The sequence below is a fragment of the Homarus americanus genome, unplaced genomic scaffold (genome assembly GCF_018991925.1).
Source record: "Homarus americanus isolate GMGI-L3 unplaced genomic scaffold, GMGI_Hamer_2.0 scaffold15487, whole genome shotgun sequence".
In the NCBI taxonomy this organism is placed as follows: domain Eukaryota; kingdom Metazoa; phylum Arthropoda; class Malacostraca; order Decapoda; family Nephropidae; genus Homarus; species Homarus americanus.
Genome location: NW_024715902.1, coordinates 210,619 through 218,576, shown reverse-complemented (window position 1 = coordinate 218,576; position 7,958 = coordinate 210,619).

The following is a 7,958-nucleotide window of genomic DNA, read 5'->3' as shown; positions in this document are numbered from 1 at the left end:
TATCGTCTTGTCAGGTCGGTGCGGTTGATTCGTTCAGAGAATTATTGTGTGAGTGTGGGCCAGTGCGGTTCGTTGGTTCCTGGATATTGTGGGGTGTGTGAGGCGATAGTGAGCTGCCTCTTGGAATTTGTTGTGTGGTGGTTGTGTGAAGTGGTCCTGGCAGGTTGTGGATTGCTTCTGGAGGCGATGGATAAGTTACCTGGTATTTTCTTTTTCTTTTTTTTTCTTTAGGCTGAATTTGGAAATCACTCCTATAAAAAACTTCGGTGTAATTAAAACCAGAGAGTTTGGGTTCCCACTGGCCTCCTCTTAAGTGTTCAGAGTTATTTGGTTCCAAGAAATATTTATCCCATAGTGTTGTGATGTAGTTGTGTCAGTCCTAGTTAATGGTGGAAGATGTGTGTGTGGGATATTATCGTGTGGTGACTAAGTTGTGTCACCATAAGGAAACTGTCGTTGGCTTCTTATGGCTGATAGAATTCGTTGTCAGCCGAGGCGCAGAAATAAAGGATTGTGGTTTTATTTAGATGTAGAGTGATGGACACCAGACTAAAAGTAATTCCTGTCAGTACTGATAATAGTAATATATTAATCCAGAGTTCGCTCCATGTATGGTAGAAAAACAAAGGGACAGTCGCGGCAGACTTCACTCGACGTTTGTCACTGTTTGATATACGTAGTATATTTGTGGGTCACACATGTGTTGGTATATACCTGGTGAATTATGTATATTATTATGAATTGCATCAGGAAGACACCACAGAAGATCTATAAGGCGAAGACAAATCAATGGTAATACAGGGTGTCTCAAAAAATGTATACGCGCTACCTTGCAGATTTTCGTGGAGATCGCTTGAAAGTTTTGTACTACTACGTCAGAATGATTGTCCTCACTCGTGGGAGACCTCGCACAACACGTGAGGACAATGTTGGTTTTGTAATACAAGTATTAACGTGATGTTTACTAAAATATACAAGGCAGTGCGTATATATATTTTTTCCAGAAACACCCTGAAGATGTTAAAATCCCAGTTCCCCTTACCTGCAGCACCCACCAGTAGATGACGTGTACTGGACTGGGAAATATACTGCTGAAAGAGGTGATGGCAACATGGCGTCAAGTGTACATCAGTAATGGTTGAGACACTAATGACAGCTCGGCAGACAACACTGGAGACTAATGTGTTACTTCCTGGTGTGTGGTCTTGTGTTGCCTTGGGTATGAGGTGCCTGTAACTACCTAGTCCTTATATTTCTTAAGTTATTTATTTCGATTCACTGATGCAAATTTGTATCCTCAACAGTTATTATGATTCCTGAACTGAATATGAGTAAGAGTTTTGTATTTATATAACCTCTGAATATGTCTCGAATAAAGACGAAAGCTAAGGTGCTCCGTTGTTTCCCTTTTCCCGTGTGATTTTATCAAGATTTATCTTATCCACGTTTTCATTGTGGATCTACATATATATATATATATATATATATATATATATATATATATATATATATATATATATATATATATATATATATATATATATATATATATATATATATATATATATATATATATATATATATATATATATATATATATATATATATATATATATATATATATATATATATATATATATATATATATATATATATATATATATGTGTGTGTGTGGTTTAGATTTATGTATTTATACATATCGAATATTTCCTTCAAATGACCTGAAGAATCGTCACCCCACAGTTTAGCAGGGTGACAATTCTTCAGGTGAAACAACTTGGGGTGACCATTCTTCAGGTGGGGTCAGGACCCTCCTTGGTGGTTAATCTTCAGGTTTAACCTAACCTAACCATTGTAATATGCATTGTGTACTTTGGAATATTGATTAAAGTATTTTGTATTTAGTAGTGTGTATTTTACAATATTATAGAGCGGGGTAATGATTCTTTAAATGGAGCGGGCTGTGGTGATGATTCTTCAGGTGGACACTCTGGGGTGATGATTCTTCAGGTGATCCTTTCCTTCTGATGATATTTATGTATATTTGAGTAAGATGGATTGTACGGTCAGAATGAACGAGTTGACGGTCGGAATTTTTTCCTAAGATGGCAGGTCAATGGGTAAAGATATTCTTAAATAAATTGAGCCAAAAAGTGTCAAAAATATGGATTAAAGTTGCTAAAAAGTTACGTGACTGCGAAAAGCTCTGTGATTGGTTGTGACGTCACTGGCTGGGGCGAGCCAAAGAGTGGGAGGCAGCCAGCTGTAGTTGTCCAACCTCAGTAAATATATATTATTAGATAATTAATTGTGCCTTACTGTGCAACACAGTAATACTATATTGAATATATAAATATTACTAAGCACCTAAACTAATTCAATGGATATTAGCTGCCCATACAACAAATCTCATAGAATAAACATTCAAAACAATATTGTATTATTTTGGTTTTGGTCATCTGAGAACCTTAAGATTCTAACTATGGGATTAAGTACTTTAAACAATAAGACACATTATCTCTACGGGATTTCTGTCGCAAAACATTTTTCGAATGTATAAGAAAATACAGATCACATGTTAGGTTAGGGTATGATGCGTTATAAGGTTAGCATAACAGATTGGTAAGGAGTAGTAACTCAAAAGTAGTGTTTCCCGATAGAAATGAAGGTCTAAATCGTTCATAACACATCGCAAACCATCAGAAAACAAACCAGTCTGCATGTCTTAGTACAGGGATGACCAAAACTTAAAATTTACCCAATATAGCCTATCTCGAATCTAAACATCCGAAATACTCATGGTAGTTCAAGTTAATTTTACCCATTAATTAATTTAAATGCTGATATATCCCAATGGTTCATGGGTGAATCACCAAAACAATAACAGCACTATGTTGTCATGTTTACCTCGCATCAGGCATGATCAAAACAGAGTCCAGACAATGTCATTACTTCTAAATTGACTCGTATCTCCTCCATCTAGTACTAATATACTCTGTAAATGCACTGAAATAAATAGAGAAAGTCTACAAGGTAAGAGTACATGACAGCTGAGCTGGTGTGAACATGGAGAGCTTTTTATGTCCAAAAGAACATAAGAATGGAAGAAACTGCAGCGGGTCTATTGGCCCAAACTGGGCAGTCCCATTTACACCCAACCCCTATCGCTCATATATCCATCCAACCTATGTTTTAAGCTGCTCTTCACGGCACATTTCTTCACTTACGAAATATCCATGATTAAGACCATAAAAAACCCACCCTTAAACTTACCTTTGTACTACCTCCGACTGCAGCGGTGAGTTTGAAGGTAGTGACGTCATTGCAATTGGCGGCCCTGTTTCTAGAGAAATAAACTTATCTCGATTATTGTAACAGGACTTAAAACTTTTATTACAAATTATTTATACCGTATCACTCTACGAACGTGGCAGAGTGTATTTCTTGTGTTTACCCAGAACTGTCAAATCGTCCATTCTCACGTCACAAGCCAGTGGCCCCAGGCTCGATCACTGGGCGGGTGAAATATACTGTAGGTAAGTGTCGACCCAGCCGTAGTTGTGAACCTGATGCTAAAAGACTGCTGGATCTCACTCCAGGATAATAGTTAGCCAATGAAGTAAGCGAGTGTCCGGTCTTGTCGGGTTACTCCTTTACTCCTTGACACCGAGTCCTACAGCTCGTTAACTCAGGGTGTGGTTGTTGTGTTAGTCTCTACACGTTAAACTAAGCCATGCCTAGCTGGCCCTAGAGCCGACCAGCCTCAAGCATGATGGGAAAACCATTATATAATTTTATACCTTCAACATTTCCCTTTTGTGTCTGTGTTAGTGTGGCGTGGTGGTGACGATCCTTATATATATATTGCACCTCAAACACTTTCTTTTTTATCGTATATATGTTCAGTATATCAAGAGAGACACCTGTGTTACTTGCTAATTAAACCATATGCATTCCTCAGGTGAGTTGATGGTGGGTCTTGCTCGGGACACACCTGGTGAGTATTTCACTTTCCATTTTTTATAGTTGTTGTTGTTGTTGACTCTTTGATCTTTGTGTTCGTTTTATTTATTTTTGGGGGGGAAATCGTTGATATTAAGTAATTTGTCGTGTATATTAATATTCAAGTGGCCTTTAGTAATTATTTTTCCGTCTGCATCCTTGATTGTCTTCTTATACGTTCTTGTTTTCTCTCTTTTCTTCTTCCTCCCCCATAGTCCTTCTATCCACCTTCCTCCTTTTCCTCATCAACACTCCTCTTTCCCTTCGCTATCGACCCTCTTTCTCTCCCTCCTCTTTTCCTAAGGTCCCTCCTCCTCACTTCATCTTCCTCCCTCCCTCCCTCCCTCCTCTTCCTAGCCGTGCATGAGGGAGGTCCCAGCCATTCTATCAGCCGTCCCTCAGGCTTGATCACCCAGATGATGTTTGACCAGTCACGGAGGCTTACTTTAACGAGATCATTTGACCCCAGGCCTCCCACCCTCCATCCCTCACAACCTCCCTCTCCCACCCACACAGCCACAGCCTCCCCCCCCCTCCCCCATACACCCACACAGCCTCTCTCCTTCCCTCACACACACCCTCTCTCCCTCCCTCCCTCTCTCACCCACACACAGCCTCCCTATCCTTCTTCTCTCCTCCATCCCTCCTCATCTCTCTCATCCCTCAAGAAACTCCCTCTCTCTCGCCTCTCCTTGTCCCTCCTACTAACTCGGGAAGCGTGTATGTGACCTTCTTGCCTCCTACTTCTACGTAACCCTGAAGAGTCACTGATAATCCTCAAGTGATAATTACAGATCAGGAACTGGGTATGAAATAACGTGTAGATGCCTGTACAAGATCTCAGTGTGGCAGAAGTGGCGCTGGTGGTAATAGTGGTTTGGTAGTGGTTGAGAGTGATTGTGGTGCTGTGGATATTGGTTGTGGATGATAGTGGTGGTGTGGATAGTGGTTGTCGGTGATAGTTGTGGTGTGGAAGTGGTTGTGGGTGATAGTGGTGGTGTGGATAGTGGTTATGGGTGATAGTGGTGGTGTGGATAACAGTGGTGGTGTGGATAGTGCTTGTGGGTGATAGTGGTGGTGTGGATAGTGGTTGTGGGTGATAGTGGTGTGGAGAGTGGTTGTGGATGATAGTAGTGGTGTGGATAGTGGTTGTGAGTGATAGTGGAGGTGTGGATATTAGTTGTGGATGATAGTGTGAGAAGTTGAGTAGATAGTGGTGGTGTGGATAGTGGTTGTTGATGCATAGTGGTGGTGTGGATAGTGTTTGTGGGGTGATAGTGGTGGTGTATATGTTATGGGTGATAGTGGTAGTGGATGATAGTGGTGGTGGATAGTGGTTGTAGAGAAAAGTGGTGTGGATATGGTTGTGGGTGATAGTGGTAGTGGTGATAGTGGTTGTGGATGATAGTGGTGGTGGATTGTGGTTGTGAGTGATAGTGGTGGTGTGGATTGTGGTTGTGAGTGATAGTGGTGGTGTGGATTGTGGTTGTGAGTGATAGTGGTGGTGTGGATATTGGTTGTGGGTGATAGTGGTGGTGTGGACAGTGGTAGTGCTTGTGGGTGATAGTGGTGATGTGGATAGTAGTTGTGTATGATAGTGGTTGTGTGGATAATGGTTGTGGACGATAGTTTTGGTGTGGTTAGTGGTTGTGGAAGATAGTGGTGGTGTGGTTGTGGGTGATAGTTGTGGTGTGGGTTGTGGGTGATAGGCGTGGTGTGGATAGTGGTGGTGTGGATAGTGGTTGTGGGTGATAGTTGTGGTGTGTGGATAGTGGTTGTGTGGATAGTGGCTGTGGGTGACAGTGGGGGAAAAGAAATTGATTGGATGGGTTGTGATGGTGGTAGTCGTTGTAGATGGTGGTAGTGTTATAATAATGGTAATAGTGGTCATGGGTGATAGCGGGCATGTAAAGGTTGATGACGCAGGGAATAAAAAGAAACTAGGGAATAATTTAAGAAGATAAAAGGGAAAAAATAGGGAAACATAAAGAGAAATTACAAGAAATACAGAAGCGACAAGAAGGAAGAGAAGATAAAGGAGCAGGAAAAAAAACGAATACATTAGGGAAGAAATATAAAAAAAGCAAGAATCAAGGAGATGTGGGTAGATAGCAGGGAAGAAAGATAGACGAAGAAAGAAAGAGGAGAAGGGAATTACGAATGAGTTGGGAAAGGAGAACAAAGGAAATATCAAAGGGGGAATAAATGAGACCCCAGAGAAATTAGGGAAGACGAGAGAGGACAGATTGAGGGGAAGAAACGAGGGGTGAGGATGTTGAAGGTCAAGGTGAAGAAGAAGAAGAAGACGAGAATAAAGATAGGATAGATAAGGGGAAGGGAGAGGTGAGTGAGGGGGAAATAGGGAGATAGTAGAGAGAAGAATGATGGGCCAGGGGATAGGTGGTAATCTGTGGAGAATTGTAGGAAACATGATGATGAACCAAGGAAACATGTGGTGAGGGAGAGAAGGAAGGAAGGAGGGGGGGAAGAGGTAGGGCGGAGGTGAGGGGTAATAGGGCGATAGTAAGGAAGAATGCTAAAAGGAGATGTGTATAGGAGAATTGTTACAGAGCCAAGACTTTGTAAGGGGGGATACATGGTGAGGGGGAGGGGGTGATGGGAGGAGAGGGGGGGGGAGTGAGTGGAGGAGGGGTGAGGGGATGAGGGGTGAGGGGTTGGAGGAGAGTAGTAGGGGTTAGAGGGAGTGAGGGGGAGTAAGAGGGGGTGAGGGGGTAAGGTGGAGGAGGGGGTGAGGGGGAGTGAGGGGTGAGGGGGGGTAAGGAGAACTAAGGAGAAACTCTGGAAGGATTCTTCTGGGTAAATGAAGTTAAGTTTTGACTGGAAGTAACAGAGGCTGGTAGTGAATCTTAATACCGTGTTATGATGACCAGAACACTGAAGAAGTAATCCGACTGTCCACAGAGGAGCAAATCTAACCTTTAAGTCACCATTGTGTGTGTGTGTGTGTGTGTGTGTGTGTGTGTGTGTGTGTGTGTGTGTGTGTGTGTGTGTGTGTGTGTGTGTGTGTGTGTGTGTGTGTGTGTTATTCTTCCTTTGTCTTTATTCTTCCTTCGTTCTTCGTCTGTTTCATTTATGCTTTAAATCCCACTTGATTTCCCATCTTACCTCACTTTATCTTATTTTTATCACCCATTTCCATTATCTCCTTCTCGCACTACCTCCTACCCAGTTGTGGAGAGAGAGAGAGAGAGAGAGAGAGAGAGAGAGAGAGAGAGAGAGAGAGAGAGAGAGAGAGAGAGAGAGAGAGAGAGAGAGAGAGAGAGAGAGAGAGAGAGAGAGAGAGAGAGAGAGAGAGATTCGTGTGTGTGTGCGAGATACAATATTTTTTTTCTCGACCCTGGCCTAAAAAAAATGTGTATCCCGGACTGACATGTTAATCTGTTGTCACTTTTCTCCCTCACACTGAGCTTGAATGACTAAATAAAACCGAGTCCTGCATAACAATCACACACACACACACACACACACACACACACACACGAGGGCCTGACACTGATCACCTGCCGCGAATTAGCTGGTTGAGTGTAGGCAGGTGGTGAGGGGTCGTGCCAGCTGGGACGTCCATGGGATTGTGACCTGAGTCTTTCCTCCCATAAAATTCTCCTTCCAGCAGGTCCTTACTGTCGCTCGCTCGCTCTCTCTCTCTCTCTCTCTCTCTCTCTCTCTCTCTCTCTCTCTCTCTCGTACCTCACTTCCTCTTCCTCTTCTCTTATCTCCTCTTGTATCTCGATTCTTCTTCATTTACCATTCTCCTCTTCGTTGTTCTCATCTCTTCTCAGTACATCTTCCCGGACTTCCCTATTCCTCTTGCCGATACAGACAGACAGACAGACAGGCTCTCTCGCTGATTGTGGATTAACATGGCGGCTGGACGTATCACTATCCCGTTGCATGTACAGTAGACAGAGAGACAGACAGACAGACAGACAACTAC